General features: G+C 44.8%; 1 protein-coding gene across 5 annotated transcripts in view; it reads left to right on the forward strand.

The window, feature by feature from the left end:
* The first annotated feature begins 2,907 nt into the window (after positions 1-2,907).
* The window catches only part of MAP4 (microtubule associated protein 4), a 236,396-nt gene continuing 219,595 nt past the window's right edge, over positions 2,908-19,708 (forward strand). For 2 of the 5 annotated variants that reach the window (XM_025377043.1, XM_025377044.1), the window contains exon 1: positions 3,408-3,518. The gene's annotated coding sequence lies outside the window, so the exon portion shown is untranslated. Of the gene's footprint in view, positions 3,519-19,708 lie in introns of all 5 variants that reach the window. The other 3 variants (XM_025377045.1, XM_025377047.1, XM_025377042.1) reach the window with 3 other exon arrangements.

A 19,708-nucleotide genomic window follows, 5' to 3' on the forward strand; every position in this document is an offset into this window, starting at 1 on the left:
TAACTCAAATATAATCCTGAGATGGCTTATTGTGAACTTGTAGAGTCTCAAGAATATATCCTTAGACATGAGACTGAGTCAGTTTGCTAAGATCCTTTCCAACTTTGAGATGCTGAGGTTTTGTGCTTTTCTTGTTTTTTTTTTTTTTTTTTCCTTCTTTTTTATTACTGCTCCTTGTAATTGCAGGGCAATCCCATAGGCAGTGTGCTCAGAATAGGTGGTCCTATGCTTTTCATCCTGGGCACCCTGGAACTGGAGGGAATGTTCTTTTCCACTGGAATTGGGGAAACAGAATGAACCTGTAGTTTGAGATGCAATCTGTTAGGGTAGATCCTTTTATTTTTTTTATTTTATTTTTTTGTATTTTCAGTAGAGATGGGGTTTCATCCTCTTAGCCAGGATGGTCTTGATCTCCTGACCTCGTGATCCGCCCGCCTTGGCCTCCCAAAGTGCTGGGATTACAGGCCTGAGCCTCCTCGCCCGGCCGGGCAGATCCATATTTATACAAATAACTATCACATATATGGTGAGAGTTGTAATAGAGAGGCATACAAGGGATGCAGGAGGATATTATGAATGGAAGGGGGTGGTACAGAAAGTTGTGATATTTGGACTGAAGCAGGAGCAAGGGGAAGGCTTGAAAGAAACTATGGCAGGATACAGGAAAGAGATAAAGGACCGGACCAGAACAGCATATGTCAGTGGAGATGTTTCTAAGGCAGGAGGAAAATCTGGTAGGTATGAGGGGAAAAGGAAGGGAATAACTGAGAATCACTCCTGGGTCTCTAGCTCTACATATAACATGGTGTAAAGAAGTCTGGGTGTGGTGGCTCACACCTGTAATCCCAGCACTTTCGGATGCAGAGGTAGGAGGATAGCTTGAGCGAAGGAGTTCAAGACTAGCCTGGGCAATACAGTGAGACCCCATCTCTACAAAAATTAAAAAAATTAGTCGAGTGTGGAGGCAGAAGCCTGAGGTCCCAGCTACTTGGGAGGCTGAGGTGGGAGGATCACTTGAGCCTGGGAGGTAGAGGCTGCAGTAAGCCACGACTGCACCACTGCACTCCAGTCTGGGCAACAGAGTGAGACCCTCCCACTGGGCTTGAGCGATCCTCCCACCTTGGCCTCCAAAATGCTGGGATTACAGCCGTGAGCCACTGTACCTGGCCCTGGAGAAAAAAAATCTTAAAGAAATGTGAAAGGAAAATAAAAATGTTGGACCCCTCGGCCAGGCACGGTGGCTCACCCCTGTAATCCCAGCACTTCGGGAGGCTGAGGCGGGTGGATCACAAGGTCAGGACCTCAAGATCAGCCTGGCCAAGATGGTGAAACCCTGTCTCTACTAAAAAAACAAAAATTAGCCAGGCGTGGTGGCAGGCGCCTGTAATCCCAGCTACTTGGGAGGCTGAGACAGAGAATTGCTTACATCTGGGAGGCGGAGGTTGCAGTGAGCTGAGATCGTGCCACTCACTGCACTCCAGCCTCGGTGAAAGAGCGAGACTCTGTCTCAAAAAACACAAAACGAAACAAACAAACAAAAAACTTCGGGTTGGGCGTGGTGGCTCATGCCTGTAATCCTAGCACTTTGGGAAGCTGAGGCAGGCGGATTGCCTGAGTTCAGGAGTTTGAGAACAGCCTGGGCAACATGGTGAAACCCCGTCTCTACTAAAATACAAAAATTAGCTGGGCATGGCGGTGTGAGAATTGCTTGAACTCGGGAGGCGGAGGTTGCAGTGAGCAGAGACTGTGCCACTGCACTCCACTCTGGGTGACAGAGCAAGACTCCATCTCCAAAAAAACAAACAAACAAACAAACAAAAACAACTTAGGTGGACCCCAATTCACTATTCCAAAAGGAAAAAATTAAGTTGAAAGCTGAGTCATGCAAGAAGTTGCCTTTCCTTTCATTTCTAAGCAGACATACTTGACATAATACACAATTACACAATTGACTATTCCCCTACCTGCTCCTTTTCTCTTGTTCCCTCCAGCCCACTTTTCCCCTTTAAATACTGAATCCCTCAAATTTATCTTTGGAGAAAGGCAGAGATCACAGACTGTTTCTGTGATTCTGTTTTTTTCTTCCGGGAAAGTCCTTAACCTTGGCAAAATAAATTTCTAAATTGATTGAGACTTGTCTCACTTTTTGGTTTACAGAAAGAATGGAGGATTCCAACACTTTTCAGTTTTCCTAGCCATCTAACGACAAAGGAGCTCAAAGCCAATTCTATTCCTGAAGTCTGGTACAGGAATATGCTGACTACTCCAGGAATCAGGAAGAATGATCAAAGTAACTTTAAAGCTCCCACCTGTGTGTTTTCCTACGACAGTAAGTTAAGGATTCCACAAAATCTGGGGCTTTGGGATGAAGTAATGTTAATTGCAGTAGAAAAGGAAACTTTTTTTTTTCATTTGAGACAGGGTCTCACTGTGTTGCCCAGGCTGCAGTGCAGTGGCACCATCTCAGCTCACTGCGACCTCCGCCTCCCGGGTTCAAGCAATTCTCCTGCTTCAGCCTCCCAAGTAGCTGGGATTACAGGCACTTGCCATCATTCCTGGATAATTTTTGTATTTTCAGTAGAGGCAGGGTTTCACCATGTTGGTCAGAGTGGTCTCGAACTCCTGACCTCAAGTGATCCACCGCCTCGGCCTCCCAGAGTGCTGGGATTACAAGCGTGAGCCACCGCGCCCGGCCTCAATATTTCTTATTTAACCAAATATATCCCAACTGTCATCAATTTTGTTATTAATTATCCCACTTGTAACCATTTAAAAATATATATATATATTTTTTGGTACTAAGTCTAGGAAATCTGGTGTGTGTGTACTGTACATACACTTACAGCACATCTCAACTTGGGCCAGCCACGTTTCAGAGTTCACTAGCCACATGCGGCTCCAGGAAGCGGAGCCCTGCAGAGGACCTGTGGCGTCCTCCCGCTTCACTAAAAGTTCCTTCCAGAGCTCAGCTGGCCCGCGACCTAGGCTCCGCCCCGCGCCCCTCCCAGGTTACATCACAGAGCCCACAGGCCCCACCCTCTGGTGGCCTGGCCCGCGTGCGCGCCCACTCTCGCACTCTCTCCGCTCCAGGGGCCCAGACTCTGAGAGACAGCGACGGCCATCATAGAACAGCGGAGGCAATCGATCGGCCTGCCGTCAGCTTCGGCATTCGCAAGCCGCAGGCAAGAAGCTCCCCCACAACGGCCCGCGGCTCGCGCAGCTCTGCAGAGAGAGCGTGGCAGCAAGGCCAGCACCCATTGGTCCGCCGTAGCCCTCCGCCCTCCCCCTCGCCACGCTTATTGGCCGGAGCGGCGGCGCCCACCCGGTAGGCGGTGGCGGCGTCGCTCCCTTGCGCCCGCCCTGAAGAGGGCGACGAGGAAGCGGCCGCCTCCCTGCGCCCCGCCCCTCCGGCTCGCTCGCTGGCTCCCGGCTCCTCCCGACGTCTCCCAGCTCCTCCACGGCTCTTCCCGGCGCTCTCCTGGCTCCCTCCTGCTCCGGCTCCGTCTCGGCGGCGGCGGGTAGGTGCAGCCGCAGGCCGGGTCCCATGGAGGGGCGGCCTCCTCACTGTCCTGGGGCTGCCCGCGCCTTGTCCCGCGGCAGCCCGGCACCCCACGGGGCCCGCCCGAGGCGTGGAAGGGCGGTGGCCGCCGGCCTGCGAGATGCGGGGGCGTCCGAGGGAGGGGGCCAGGCGGGGGGCCGGCGGCCGTGACCTTCGGAGTCTTTGAGGCGCGATCTGGGGGGGTTCTTGGATTGAGGAGGGCTGAGAGGTCCAGTTTTGAGGGTCGGGGCGGTGGGGCCGAGCGACTTGCCTCGGACTTGGGATGGGGCTGAGCCGCGGAGCGAGGGTCGGCCACAGTCTGGGACCTTGGGTGGGGTTCGGGGGTGTAGGAGAACTCAGAGGTCGTTTTCTGAGGCTTTATGGGGGTCAGTTGATGTGAGGCTGAATTCAGCCTTAGTGTGTCCAGTTAGGGGTTATGGGTGGGGCTGAGGGGTGGTCTGGAGAACCGGGCCCTAGGCGGGGCTCTTCCCGCATGCAAAGGCCCGAGCACTGTGTGGGGACTAAAGCGTGTGTCTGGCAGTGGGAGTGCGAAGGGGTCGCATTAGGGTGGGGGTGGGGAGGGTACAGGGACTAGGAGGGGCAGTTGGAAACATTACCCAGAACAGAGATTGTGATTTAGCACATGGAACAAGTTCTCTGCCGGTGTGAGATCCCTTTGGTGAAATTGTCCTGTGGAAGAGTTGTGAGAGTTTTGCTTACTTCCAGGAACGAGTAAATTAAATTCATTTGCTGTTTTGGGGAGGAGGCAGTGATTGATTACCTTATAGGTTTGTGCTTTAGAACCCAAACTCGGATGAAATACGTGCTTCTCGGGAAGGTTAGTGTTACCCAGCTTTCTACTGGAAACCCCCTTTTCTCCTTTGCCTTCTCTGGTCCTGTTACAGCATTGCTCCCCAGGGCCTCTCAATTCTCTCTCCTTGGCTGCATAGTATTGCAGCGTTTCTTGCTCTGTGTGTGTGTGTGTGTGTGTGTGTGTGTGTGTTTGTGTGTGTGCGCGCACGTCTCCCGCCCATTTCCCTGCTGCTGTGCTTTTGGCAACTGCCTTTGCTCTTTCCCAGGGATGGTTGTGGCATTGCATCAGGGGATATTTGTGCTTGTAATTTGCTCACTCAGCCCAGGAGGAGGGAGAATAGTATGTTGTAGAGATGGGGGGCGGGGGCAGGGTGCCGTCAGCTTGGCTGGGTAGGCAGAGAAATGGGTGTGGTGAGGGAATACAGCTGCTCTAGGCCTGTAGGGTAACACTGCCCAGTCATCAGCGCAAAGAGATTCAAAGAGCACCACCAGCAGCTATTTTTATAAATCAATCCTGAATCCAAGCTGAGCACATGGATTTAGAGTGAACAGTTGTCATGCTCTATTACAAGCTGGGTGTTTGGTAGACAACATTAGAGTTGCTAAGCAGGAGACTCCCGTCTGTACTGTGCAGTGTGTACTTTACTTGCAACTTTTAAACTTTACTTTTCTCAACTCCATAGATTGGGACATCTCTCTTCAAACTGTGTCTTTTAAATTGACGTAGTTTGCTGATCTGTACTAGTTCTTTTCAAATGAAATGTTTTCACCTCAGTTATACACTTCCTTTCAAATTTAGCTTCAAAATAATAAAGCTGTCACTTTTTGAGCACTTGCCATCTCCCAGTCACTAGCTGTATTTATTAACAGATGAGGAGATTGAGACTGATGGGAATAAGGGGTCACACAGATAGTTAAGTGGCGAAAGTAGTATCCAACCAAACCAAGGTCTCTCCAACCCCCACATAGTAGTTCAGAAACTTCAGAATTTTGGTTTACATTGGGATGATTCAAGTGCTTGGAATTTATTCATGCAAAATAACAAACTCACCAGAGACTGATAAACCAGATACTGGTTAATGTATGTTGGAAGCATTAAGTGCCATGTGCACAATTGGATTTAATTATCCACTGACCAGGACACCTCCATTGTTCTGGGCTGCCTAATCAGTAATAAAAAGGTAGTTGATTATAGAATTGGAAAGGCACTAGATATTCTTAGTGGGTATTTTTTAAATTTTAATTTTATTTATTTAATTACCTATTTTTGAGACAGGGTCTTGCTCTGTTGTCCAGGCTGGACAGTGGCAGGATCTCGGCTCACTGCAGTCTCCACCTCCTGAGTTCAAGCAGTTCTCCTGCCACAGCCTCATGAGTAGCTGGAATTACAGGCATGTGCCACCACACCCGGCTGATTTTTGTATTTTTAGTAGAGACGGAGTTTTGCCATGTTGGCCAGACTGGTCTCAAACTCCTGACCTCAAGTGATCCGGCTGCTTTGGCCTCCCAAAGTGCTGGGGTTACAGGTGCAAGCCACCATGCCCGGCCATTTATTTTTATTTTATTCTATTTTATTTTCTGAGATGGAGTCTCGCTGTGTCATCCAGGCTGGAGTGCGGTGGCATGATCTTGGCTCACTGCAACCTCTGCCTCCCAGTTTCAAGCGATTCTTCTGCCTCAGCCTCCTGAATAGCTGGGATTATAGGTACCCACCACCACGCCTGGCTAATTTGTGTGTGTGTGTGTGTGTGTGTGTGTGTGTGTGTGTGTGTATATATATATTTTTTTTTTTTTTGAGATGGGGTCTCACTCAGTTGCCCAGACTGGAGTGCAGTGGCGCGATCTCGGCTCACTGCAACCTCTGCCTCCTGGGTTCAAGCGATTCTCCTGCCTCAGCCTCCTGAGTAGCTGGAACTACAGGCACGTGCCACTACACCTGGCTAATTTTTTGTATTTTTAGTAGAGACAGGGTTTTACTGTGTTAGAGTGGTCTCGATTTCCTGACCTTGTGTTCCACTTGCCTTGGCCTCCCGAAGTACTGAGATTACAGGCGTGAGCCACCGCACCTGGCTAATTTTTGAAATTTTAGTAGAGATGGGGTGTCACCTTGTTGGCCAGGCTGGTCTTGAACTCCTGACCTCAGATGATCCATCTGCCTGGGGCTCCCAGAGAGTTGGGATTACAGGCGTGAGCCATCATGCCTGGCCTTATGGGTGTTTTAATCAAGGAACAAAAGTCTAGTGAGTCTCCCTTTCCCCAATGTAAAGACACACAGTGTTGGAGAGTGTCTTAACACGTTTTCCTACTCTGTCCCACTTGTTTTTAAAGTTGTCTCTTCAAGTATTTGTCATTCCAGCATCCCTTTGTTAAAATTTTCAAATTTACAAATACATTTATATTACCTATTTAAAAATCATTCTCCATTGTTTCCTGACAGTGAAGGAAGCACCTGGATATTCTTATATATAGGCAGCTTAGCTTTAGTCAGAGAGTAGGTTCTTCCTGATCTCACAGTATCTTGTTCTTTCCTAATCTTGTTTCTGAATGTGGTGATCAATCCTTTGGCTCTGTAAACTTTTGCTTTTGACAGTTAAAATTTTTGGAATCACTTTGCTTTTTTTTTTTTTTTTTTTTAAGATTAAGCATGAGTAGTCGCTATGTAGCTTTTAGATTTCCTTAAGATGTGAGAAAATCTGAGAGGAACATTTTGACCCACTGGAAGGCATCTTGGCAGTTCATTTATATAGTCAATTTGAAAAGGAAACCAAGTAAATTTCACTGATTTCACTTTGTCTTTCTAAGCAGCACTTTTAGAACCAGGTTATTGTAGACTTACTGCTAGGAGTGAGTGGGTTGAGGACAGTTAAGGTTAAGGTTAAGAAGGGGGATGGTAGGGCTCGGTGGCTCATGCCTGTAATTCCAGCACTTTGGGAGCCTGAGGTAGAGGATTGCTTGAGGCCAGAAGTTTGACACTAGCCTGAATAACATAGTGAGACCCTGTCTCCATTCAAAAAAAAAAAAAAAAAAAAAGTCACCAGATAATTTTAGTGTACAGCAAAATAACAAAAACAACAACTTAGCTAGGTGTGGTGGCATGTGTCTATAGTCCCAGCTACTCTGGAGGCTGGGTTGGGAGGATCACTTGAGCCCAGGAGTTCAAGGCTCCAGTGCTGTGATTGTGCCACTGCACTTCAGCCTTGCTGAAAGAGCCAGACCTGCTCACCCCTGCAAAAATGGGGTAATAAAGCACACTGATATACATAGGGGATCATATTCATCATACTCATCTACCATTTTAGAGCTCCTAGGCCAGTCTTTCAGTGCAGACCTTATGGTGAACTATTTTGGATGTCATTAACATTTTAAGCTTGAAAGTCAACACAATTACTTTTGTGATTCTTTCTTCTTCTTCTTCTTCTTCTTCTTCTTTTTTTTTTTTTTTTTTTTAGAGATGAAGTCTTGTTCTGTCAGCGCAGTGGGGAGATCATAGCTCACTGCAGCCTTGAACTTCTGGCCTCAAGTGATCCTCCTGCCTCAGCCTCCCCAGTGGTTCAGACTGTGGATGTGCGCCATCACACTTGGCTAACTTTTGTGATTCTTACTCTTTTTTTTTTTTTTTTTTGAGACTGAGTCTAGCTGTATTGCCCAGGCTTGAGTGCAGTGGTGCGATCTCAGCTCACCGCAACCTCCACCTCCTGGGTTCAAGCAGTTCTCCTGCCTCAGCCTCCTGAGTAGCTGGGATTACAGGTGCTGGCCTCTGCAACCAGCTGTTGTGATTCTTTATAGGTTAAAAAAGTTAATCTTCTTGGCTTGGGCATGATGGCTCATGCCTGTAATCCCAGCACTTTGGGAGGCCGAGGCAGGGGGATCACTTGAGGTCAGGAGCTCAAGACCAGCCTGGCCAACATGGTGAAACCCTGTCTCTACTAAAATACAAAAATTAGCTGGAATGGTGGCAGGCACCTGTAATCCCAGCTACTTGAGAGGCCAAGACAAGAGAATCGCTTGAATCTGGGAGGCACAGGTTGCAGGGAGCCAAGATTGTGCCACTACACTGTAGCCTGGGCGACAAGAGTGAAACTCCATCTCAAAAAAAGAAAAAAGCTAATCTTACTGTAAACATTTTATTAGTTTGTATATACTTAAATATCTTTTAAAAATTTATTTATGCTGGGCGCCGTGGCTCATGTCTGTAATCCCAGTACTTTGGGAGGCTGAGGTGGGCGGAGCAAGAGGTCAGGAGTTCGAGACCAGCCTGGCCAACATGGTGAAACCCCGTCTCTACTAAAAATAAAAAATTAGCTGGGCGTGGTGGCGGGCGCCTGTAATCCCAGCTACTCTGGAGGCTGAGGCAGGAGAATCCCTTGAACCCGGGAGGCAGAGGTTGCAGTGAGCCGAGACTGCACCATTGCACTCCAACCTGGGCGACAGCGAGACTCTGTCTCAAAAAAAAAAAAATGTTTATTTATAACTTCCCTTCCTTCTTTTTATATGGAAAATAGTTTAAAACTCAGTTTAAATAATTTTAGATTTACAGAAGAGTTGTAAAGGTGGTACAGATTTTCTATATACATTCTATATTCATTCCACTTCTCTTAGTGTTAACATTTTGTATAACCTGATACCCTTATCAAAATTAAGAAATTAGCATTAGTGGAATATTATTGACCAAACTACAGACTTTCCTCTGGTTTTCCTGTGTTTTCCAGTGATGTCCCATTCCTGGTTACAGGATCCAATCCAGGATACCACATTTGCATTTAGATGTAATGTTTTTTTAGTTTCTTCCAATAGGTGACAGTTTCTTAGTCTCTCCTTCCCTATCTTTCCTTGACATCTTTAAAGATGAGTGGTCATGTATTTGTAGAATGGTTCTCATTTTGGGTTTTCTGGTGTTTTCTCATGATTAGCCTGAGGTTATGCATTTTGGGGAAGAATACCATAGACATGGTTTACCCTTCTTGTCATATCATATCTGGGGATACCTGATATCAACATGACTCATTACTGATTACCTTTTTTTTTTTTTTTGAGGCAAGGTCTTGCTCTGTTGCCCAGGCTAGAGTGCAGTGGCATGATCTTGGCTCACGGCAACCTCTGCCTACCCAATTCAAGTGATTATTGTGCCTTAACCTCCAGAGTAGCTGGGACTACAGGCACGTGCCACCATGCCTGACTAATTTTTGTATTTTTAGTAAAGGCGGGGTTTTGCCACGTGGCCCAGGCTGGTCTTGAACTCCTGTCCTCAAGCAGTCCACCCGCCTCATGCTGCGAAAATGCTAGGATTGCAGGCATGAGCCACTGTGCCTTGTTAACTTTGGTAACTTGATTAAAGTGATGTTCTGTACTGTAAAGTGACTATTTTTCTGCTTTTTAATTTTACTTGATAGAACCTAGAAATGAGTCACCAAGTCATATCCATACTCCAGGGGAAGGGAATTAAGCTCCAACCCCTGAAGGGAGGAGTGTGGAAGAATTTGTGGGCATGTTAAAATTCCCAAAGTAATTAGTTAATATTTTGGGGAAGATAACTGTGAGGTTATACAGAGATCTTATTTCTCCTTAAAAATTTCCTCTACTTATTTTAGCATTCATTAGTGAATCTTACCTGTGGCAGCACTGATTATATTGTTCTGTTGGTTTTCTATTTTTCTAATTTTTTCTACTTTTATGATTTGGAGTCCTTTTGTAAAGAAGATTTATGCCTCCCCCATTTATTTATTAAATAATTTATATCAATATGGACCCATGAATTTTTTTTATTTGCTTATAATCCAGTATTATATTTTGTTGCTCAAGTTGTTCCAGCTTTGGCCATTTTAACATTGACACCATGTTCTTTTGAAATACCCTTGCCTACGTTTGTCTTTTAGCACTTTTGTACTTTCTGGCGCTGTAAGATGCTCCAGTCTCATCTTATACTTTCTCTGCCCTGACCCTAAAATCAGCCTTTTCTCCAAGGTGTCCTGGTTCCTTCTGTTGGAGAAAAGTATTTAGAAACCAATATCTGGTTTCTAAATGAGCTTGATGTACTCATCACTGCTAGGGTATCACTACTTCTAGGCCCTCTCAGGGGATAGTTAGGAAATAATATGTATGTATACCGACCCATACATATCTTCGTTTACTTCTCTCTGTATATAAATATAAACATGAGTTTATACTGATATTTCTGATGCTAATCCAGCACCACAGAGTTCATTCTAGTATTCTCTTCCTTGCTTAACTTCTTTCTCTGACAGTGAGAAATTTGGCTGATTTAATGAATAACACATGCTGATTTTTTCAACTCTAGTATATGTATGAAGTAAAAAATACAGTCTTAATTGTCATATAAAGTAAATTTCCAAAGCATTTTGCAGTTTTTAACTAATTTAAATTATACTCCTATAATATTGGTATTTTAAATTACTGTTTTTCAGCTCAGGTAGAGAGATGAAGTCATTTACCTTTGGCCAAACAGAAAGTGAGTGATTGTATCTAGAATTGATGATTTATTTGTTATTTATTTCTTTTTTAAGGGACAGAGTCTTGCTATGTTGCTCAGGCTGGTCTTGAATTCCTGGCCTCAAGCAATCCTCCTACCTCGGCTTCCCAAAGTTCTGGGATTATAGGTATGAGCCACTGTGCCTGACCAAATGACCTATTCTCACTGCCAGTGCTATACTTGATCCTAAGGAAAGCGGTCTCATTATCTTGACTAACAAATCAACCTTTGTCTTCTTGATGGGATTGTTCCTTTTAATTAAAGAAGTTCCTGGTATTTAGCTTTTTTAAAAAAATACTTTTAGCAGTATTGAGAGCAAGAACAATTCTTTTTCTGGACTTCTTCCTCCTCGTAGAATCATGGAAGAGATTTAGAGATAATCTAGACAAGTGTTTCACATAATAGGTGATTTCTCGGTTCTCTATGCAGGTATTTCCCAAGATAAGGACTTCACAGCTGGTTGCTAGCAATTCCAAGTTTGCAGATTTGTCATTTTAGAAATATTTTCCTGATAATGATTGTAGATCTGCCTCCCTGCAGTTTCTCTTCAGTGGTCCTAATTTTTCTGTCTACAGTTATTCCTGGTAGCTCTAATCTCAACTTTGCACCTATTCAATGACAGTTATTTTGTCCCACTTTTTTCTTTTCCACGCTAGTAGCTTTTCCCCCAGCTACCTCTCGTGAAATGTGCTTTCTAAGCCTTTTACTATTGTCAGAAGACAAACTTACAACAAATTTAGTTATAGATCTTTTTTTTCTTCTTCTTCTTTTTGAGATGGAGTCTCGCTCTGTCGCTTAGGCTGGAGTGCAGTGGTGTGATCTCGGCTCACTACAACCTCCGCTTCCCGGATTCAAGTGATCCTCCCGCCTCGGCCTCCCAAGTAATTGGGAGTACAGGTGTGCACCACTAGACCCCAGATAATTTTTGTATTTTTGGTAGAGATGGGGTTTTGCCATGTTGACCAGGCTGGTCTCGAACTCCTGACCTGAAGTGATCTGCCCACCTTGGCCTCCCAAAGTGCTGGGATTATGGGCCTGAGCTATCGCACCCAGCTCCAGCCTTGAAATTCTTTGTCAGATACAGGTTGAGTATCCATTATTTGATATATGAGACCAGAATTGTTCATATTTTGGATTTTTTGGATTTTGGAATGTCTGTAATATACAAATATTCCAAAATCCTCTAGTGAGCATTTCCTTTGATATCAAAAAGTTTTAGATTTTGGAGCATTTCAGATTTTGGATTTTTGTGTATTTGTGTTTTGAGACAGGGTCTCGCTCTGTTGTCAGAGTAGAGTGGCACAATCACAGCTCACTTCAGCCTTGAGCTTCTGGGCTCAGGTGATCCTCCTGCCTCAGCCTCTTGAGTAGCTGGGACTATAGGCATGTGCTACCATGCCCAGCTAATTTTTGTATTTTTATAGAGACAGCATTTCACCATGTTGCCTAGGCTGGTCTCAAACTCCTAGGTTCAAGCGATCTTTTCACCTTAGCCTCCTAACGTGCTAGGGATTACATGCTTGAGCCACTATACCCCGCACAGGTTTGAGATTTTTGGATTTGGGATGCTCAGCATATAATTAATCTGGGTTAGGCCACTTTCTCTTATAGGAATAGAAATCCACTAGTAGGACTCTGGAGAGCTCTCAGTCATTTTCTTATGGGAAGAACATATTTTTATTGAAATAATTTGAATTTGGACAGTGAGTGTGTTGCTTTGGGTGACAAGTGATTTCTGAGTTTAGGAAGGATTGGGAGCAGAGCAAGTGGGGAATAAGGCAGATTTACAGGCTTACTTCTCTACATATCAGCTCAAGTTTCACGTTTAGAAGGTCATTCATGGCCACTTTCTACCCTACTCTTCTTTGGTGTTTTCCCCAATATATATCTTTGGGCATATGTCATTCCACATCTAAAAAAGTTGACAAGTAATTCACATATCATAAAACTCACCATTTTAAAGCATACAATTTGGGGTAGGTGTGGTAGCTTATGCCTGTAATCCCAGCACTTTGGGAGGCTGAGGTGGGAGGATTGCTTGAGCCCAGGAGTTTGAGATCAGCATGAGCAACATAGCATGGCAACCCTGTCTGTACTAAAAATAAAAAAATAAAAAAAAAATTAACCAGGCATGGCAGTGCACACCTGTAGTGCCAGACTCTTGGGAGGCTGAGGTGGGAGGATCATTCACTTGAGCCCAAGAATTTGAGGTTGCAGTGAGCCATGATCGTGCACTCTAGTCTGGGCCACAGAGCAAGACCTTGTCAAAACAAAACAAAACAAAACAAAACAAAATCATAGAATTCAGTGGTTTTTGGTGTATTCACAATATTGTGCAACTACCACCATTATCTAAGTCCAGAACATTTTCATTACCCCCAAAAGAAACCTCATACCCATTAGCAGTCTCTTCCATTACCTTCATTCACCCAGCCTCTGGCAACCACTAATCATTTTCCTGTCTCTATTCTGGACATTCCATATAAATGGAATCATACAATAAATGGCCTTTTTGTGTTGGCTTCTTTCATTTAGCATAATGCTTTTAGGTTCATCCATGTTGTAGCATGTATCATTTCATTCATTTTTATGGCTGAATAATATTACGTTGCATGGATATACTGCATTTTGTTTGTCCATTCATCCATTGATGAACATTTGGGTTGCATTTTTTTAGCTATTATGAATAATGCTCTGTGAAGATTCAGATATGTTTTTGTATGGACATTTATTTTTGTGTAAATACCTAGAAGGCGAATTGCTTGGTTGTATGTTAATTGTGTTTAACCTTTTAAAAAATTATTTATCACCAGACGTGGTGGCTCACGCCTGTAATCCTAGCACTTTGGGGGTCCGAGGAAGGTGGATCGCTTGAGCCCAGCAATTCAAGACCAGCGTGGGGCAATATGGTGAGACCCTGTCTCTATTAAAAAAAAAAAAAAAATTAAAACCCGAAAATTATTTTTTTCTTTTTTTTTTGTTTTTTGTTTTTTGAGAAAGATCTTGCTCTGTCACTCAGGCTGGAGTGCAGTGGTGTGATCATGATTCATTGCAGCCTTGACCTCCAGGGCTTAGGTGATTCTCCCACTTCAGCCTCCTGGGTAGCTGGCATTGTAGATGTGTGCCACCACACTTGGATAATTAAAAAAACAATTTTAATTAGAGATGGGGGTCTCCTTATGTTGCCCAGGCTAGTCTTGAACTCCTGGACTGAAGCAATCCTCTTGCTTGGCCTCCCAAAGTGCTGGGATTACAGGTGTGAGCCACCATGCCTGGCTGATAGTATCTTTTGAAACACAAAAGTTTTAAATTTTGATGAAGTCCAGTTTATCTAGTTTTTTCTTGGTTTCCTGTGCTATAGGTGTCACATCTAAGAAGCTGTTGTCTAATTTAAGGTGATAAACATTTCTCTCTCTCTTTCTTTCGTTTGTTCTTTTGTTTGTGCTTTCATTCGTTCGTTCTTTCTTCTTTCTGAGACAGGGTCTCTCTCTGTTTTCCAGGCTGGAGTGCAGTGACACGATCTTTGCTTACTGCAGCCTCCACCTCTCAGACTCAAGCTATCCTCCCACCTCAGCCTCCTGAGTAGGTAGGACTCCAGGCGTGCACCATGATGCTTGGCAAATTTTGGTTTATTTTTTGTAGAGATGTAATTTATTTTTTTTTTTTTTAAGACAGAGTCTCGCTCTGTTGCCCGGGCTGGAGCGCAGTGGCCTGATCTCTGCTCACTGTAAGCTCCACCTCCCGGGTTCATGCCATTCTCCTGCCTCAGCCTCCCGAGTAGCTGGGACTACAGGGGCCCGCCACCATGCCCGGCTAATTTTTTTGTGTGTTTTTAGTAGAGACGGGGTTTCACCATGTTAGCCAGAATGGTCTCAATTTCTTGACCTTGTGATCTGCCCACCTTGGCCTCCCAAAGTGCTAGGATTACAGGCGTGAGCCACGTGCCCGGCCGATATGTGGTCTTACTATGTTGTCCAGGCTGATCTCAAACTCCTGGACTCAAGTGATCCACTTCCCTTGCCTTGCAAAATGCTGGGAATGTAGTTGTAATTTGTTTCTTTAAAGAATTTTACAGTTTTAGCTGTTATATTTAGTTTTTTTAAAAATCAATTTCTTTTTTTTTTTTTTTTTTTTTTTTGTGAGACGGAGTCTTGCTCTGTCACCCAGGCTGGAGTGCAGTGGCTGGATCTCAGCTCACTGCAAGCTCCGCCTCCTGGGTTTACGCCATTCTCCTGCCTCAGCCTCCTGAGTAGCTGGGACTACAGGCGACTGCCACCTCGCCCGGCTAAGTTTTTGTATTTTTAGTAGAGACAGGGTTTCACTGTGTTAGCCAGGATGGTCTCAATCTCCTGACCTCGTGATCCGCCCGTCTCGGCCTCCCAAAGTGCTGGGATTACAGGCTTGAGCCACCGCGCCCGGCCAAAAAATCAATTTCAAGTTAATTTTTATACATGATGTGTGAGGTAGGAGTCCAAAATCTTTTTCTTTTTCTTCTTTTGAGATGGAGTTTCGCTCTGTTGCCCAGGCTGAAGTGCAATGACGTGATCTTGGCTCACTGCAACCTCCACCTCCCAGGTTCAAGTGATTCTCCTGCCTCAGCCTCCTGAGTAGCTGGAATTACAGGCATCCGCCACCACGCCCAGCTAATTTTTGTATTTTTTGTAGAGACTGAGGTTTCACCATGTTGGCCAGGCTGGTCTCGAACTCCTGACCTCAGGTGATTCACTCGCCTTAGCCTCCCAAAGTGCTGGGATTACAGACGTGAACCACTGCACCCGGCCCAAAATCATTTTCTTTTTCTTTTTGGTGTGTGGATATCTAGTTGTCCTTGAACCAGTTATTGAAAAGACTTTTCTTTTTTCATTGAATTGTGTATTATCTTAGCATCCATGTTTTAAGTCAATTGACCATAAAGGTATGGGCTTATTTCTGGACTTTCTTTTTTGAGACAGGGACTTGCTCCATTGCCCAGGCTGGAGTGCAGTGGCATCATCTCGATTCACTGCAACCTCTGCCTTCCAGGTTCAAGCAATTCTCCTGTCTCAGCCTCCCGAGTGGCTGGGATTACAGGTGTGTGCCACCACACCCAGCTAATTTTTGTTATTTTTAGTAGAGACAGGGTTTCACTATTTTGGCCAGACTGGTCTTGAACTCCTGACCTCAAGTGATCCACCCGCCTCGGCCTCCCAAAGTATTGGGATTACAGGTGTGAGCCACCGTGCCCGGCCTGGACTTTCAATTCTATTCCATTGGTGTATGTCTATGCCAGTACCACCATGCTTTCTTTCTTTTATTTTCACCCTGTGGTACTACTATCTGCATAAATATGCTGTCTTGATTAATGTACTTTTGTAATATGTTTTGAAATTAGGAAGTGTGAGTTTTCTAATTTTGTTCTTATAAAGATTGTTTTGGCTATTCTGGATCCTTGGCATTTCCGTTTGAGCTTTAGGATCAACTTGGCAACTTTTGCAGAAAAGGCAGTTGGAATTTTGATAGGGAATGCCTTGAATCTGTAGATCAGTTTAGAGAGTGTTGCCATCTTAACAATGTTAGATCTTCCACTTCATGAACGTGGGATGCCTTTCCATTTGTTTATGTCTTTAATTTATTTCAAGAATATTTTGTAGGCTGAGTGTGGTGGTGGCTTACACCTGTAATCCCAGCCCTTTGGGAGGCTGAGGTGAGAGGATTGCTTGAGCCCAGGAGTTTGAGACCAGTCTGGCTGACATAGTGAGACCCCATCTCTAAACACACACACACACACACAAGCTGGGTGTGGTAGAGACCCCATCTCTAAACACACACACACACACACACACACACACAAGCTGGGTGTGGTAGCTTGCGCCTGTAGTCCTAGCTACTCATCAGGGTGAGGATGAGGTGGGAGGATCCCTTGAGCCCAGGAAGTTGATCTGTGATCCTGCCATTGCAGTCCAGCTTGGGCAACAGAGCGCGAGCCTCTGTCTCAAAAAAAAAAGAAACAAAACCCAAAAAAAAAACCTGTGTGTGTGTATATATAAAATATATTTTGTAGTTTTTAGTGTACAAGTTTTTTATTTTAAATTTATTCCTGAGTATTTCGTTGTTTTGATGCTATTGAAAATGGAATTATTTTCTTATTTCATTTTGTGTTGTTGATTGCTGGTAATATAGAAATATAACATTTTTATAGATCTGGTATTCTGTGGCCTTGCTGAACTTTTTTTTCTTCTTCTTTTTTTTTGAGATGGAGTTTCACTCTTGTCGCCCAGACTGGAGTGCAATGGCACGATCTCAGCTCTCTGCAACCTCCGCCTCCTGGGTTCAAGCGATTCTCCTGCCTCAGCCTCCCGAGTAGCTGGAATTACAGGCATGTGCCACCATGCCTGGCTAATTTTGTATTTTTAATAGAGATGGGGTTTCTCCATCCTAGTCAGGCTGGTCTCGAACTCCCGACCTCAGGTGATCCCGCCCGCCCCAGCTTCCCAAAGTGCTGGGATTATGGGCATGAGCCACTGCGCCCTGCTGAACTTGTTTACTAATGCTAATTGTGTGTGCGTGTGTGTGTGTGTGTGTATACGTGTATATTCTTTTGAATTTCCATATTGTTTTTAAATTATTATTATTTTTTGAGATGGAGTCTCTCTGTTGCCCAGTCTGGAGTGCAGTGGCACAATCTCTGCTCACTGTAACCTCTACTTCCCAGGTTCAAGCCATTCTCCTGCCTCAGCCTCCTGAGTAGGTGGGATTACAGGCATGTGCCACCATGCCCAGCTAATTTTAGTGTTTTTAGTAGACAGAGTTTCACCATGTTGGCCAGGCTCGTCTCTAACTCCTGACCTCAAGTGATCCACCAGCCTCAGCCTCCCAAAGTGCTGGGATTACAGGCATGAGCCACCGCACTTGGCCTAAAATTAAATATATCTTGCCACTGGACTGAGAATCCCTTGAAGTCAGAGACTGTACTTCATTTCTTGTTTCTCTTTCTCTACTGGCAAATGTATGTTCAATTTATGCTGCAGTCAGGTGCTATAGTAGTGTGACTTAGGGGAGCATAATGCCACTAATGACTTGGAAAATGGCACAGAAAGGAAATGGGGCATTGTAAAACTATTTTTACCTATTATAAAATGCTTCCTGAGGTCCAGGAAAGGCAATTCTCACGTTTGTCTCTGCTCTTCTATACCTCTTGCCCCTAATTGTCCTTTGTTTCTGGAACTCAGAATACTAAGGATCATAAAGTTAGGTGTTTAAGGATAGGAACATTAATTTGATTTTATATATTATTTCCCTAGGGAAATGTGTTCTGGCCTCATTAATGAAATAGTTTTATTTAATTTTTTTTTGAGACAGAGTGTGACTCTGTTGCCCAGGCTGGAGTGCAATGGCGTGATCTCAGCTCACTGCAACCTTGGTCTCCTGGGTTCACGTGGTTCTCCTGTCTCACCCTCCCGAATAGCTGGGACTACAGGCACACGCTGCCACACCCAGCTAATTTTTGTATTTTTTGTAGAGACGCAGTTTTGTCATGTTGGCCAGGTTGGTCTTGAATGCCTGACCTCAAGCGATCTGCCCACCTCGGCCTCCCAAAGTGCTGGGATTACAGGCATGAGCCAGCGTACCCGGCCAAATTTATTGTTAGTAGTGTTGTTATTATTTTTGAGATGGAGTTTCGCTCTTTTGCCCAGGCTGGAGTGAAGTGGCACAGTCTTGGCTTACTGCAGCCTCCATCTCCTGGGTTCAAGCGATTCTTCTGTATCAGCCTCCCGAGTAGCTGAAATTATAGGCACCTGCCACCATGCCTGGCTAAGTTTTGTATTTTTAGTAGCCAGGATGGTCTTGAACTCCTGACCTCAGACGATCCACCTGCCTGGGCCTCCCAAAGTATTAGGGTTACAGACGTGAGCCACTGCGCCTGGCCTCATGAATTTATTTATTTTTATTTTTTATTTTTTGAGACCGAGTCTAACTCTGTTGCCCAGGCTGGAGTGAAGTGGCACGATCTTGGCTCGCTGCAACCTCTGTCTCCTGGGTTCAAGCACTTCTCCTGCTTTAGCCTCCCGAGTATCTGAGACTACAGGCATGCACCACCACAGCCTGCTAATGGAATTTCACCACATTAGCCCAGCCAGTCTCAAGCTCCTGACCTCTAGTGATCTACCTGCCTTGACTTCCCAAAATGCTGGGGTTACAGGTGTGAGCCACCGTGCCCAGCTACTTTTTTCATGAATTTAGAAGTATTTATCGTAATGATTGGCTATGTTCATTGTTAATTCTATGTTCAGATTTTTTCTTTTTCTTTTCTTTTTTACTTGAGGTGGGAGTCTCAGTCCCTTGCCCAGGCTCTGGAGTGTGGTTTGGCATCATGGCTTGTTGCAGCCTTGACCTGGTTTCAGGTGATCCTCCCAACTTCAGCCTTATGGGTATCTGGGACCACAGGCGTGTGCCACCACACCCGGCTGATTTTTTTGGTATTTTTTTTTGTAGAGACAGGGTTTCACCATGTTGCCCAGGCTGGTCTCGAACTCCTGAGCTCAAGCGATCTGCCCATCTTGGCCTCCCATAGTTCTAGGATTACAGCTATGAGCCACCGTGCCTGGCCCTCAGATTTCTTCTTGAATAAACTCAAGCTTACTTATTTTCCTTTCCCTCTTACTTGCTAAGTTACAGAGACATGGGGGTAACAAACCATTTGCTGTTAAAAGGCAGTATCTGACCCATTTGCTTGTTATATTTCTGTCTGCCTTTTATTACCAGACATGCAGAAATGCTTTTTAAAAGCACACTGTACTTCAAAAAGGGGTAGTTCCCCTTTACTTCATTTTATTTATTTTTTCGACACAAGGTCTCACTCTGTCGCACAGGCTGGAGTGCAGTGGTGTGAT

Source organism: Theropithecus gelada, chromosome 2 (assembly GCF_003255815.1).
Source record: "Theropithecus gelada isolate Dixy chromosome 2, Tgel_1.0, whole genome shotgun sequence".
Taxonomy (NCBI): domain Eukaryota; kingdom Metazoa; phylum Chordata; class Mammalia; order Primates; family Cercopithecidae; genus Theropithecus; species Theropithecus gelada.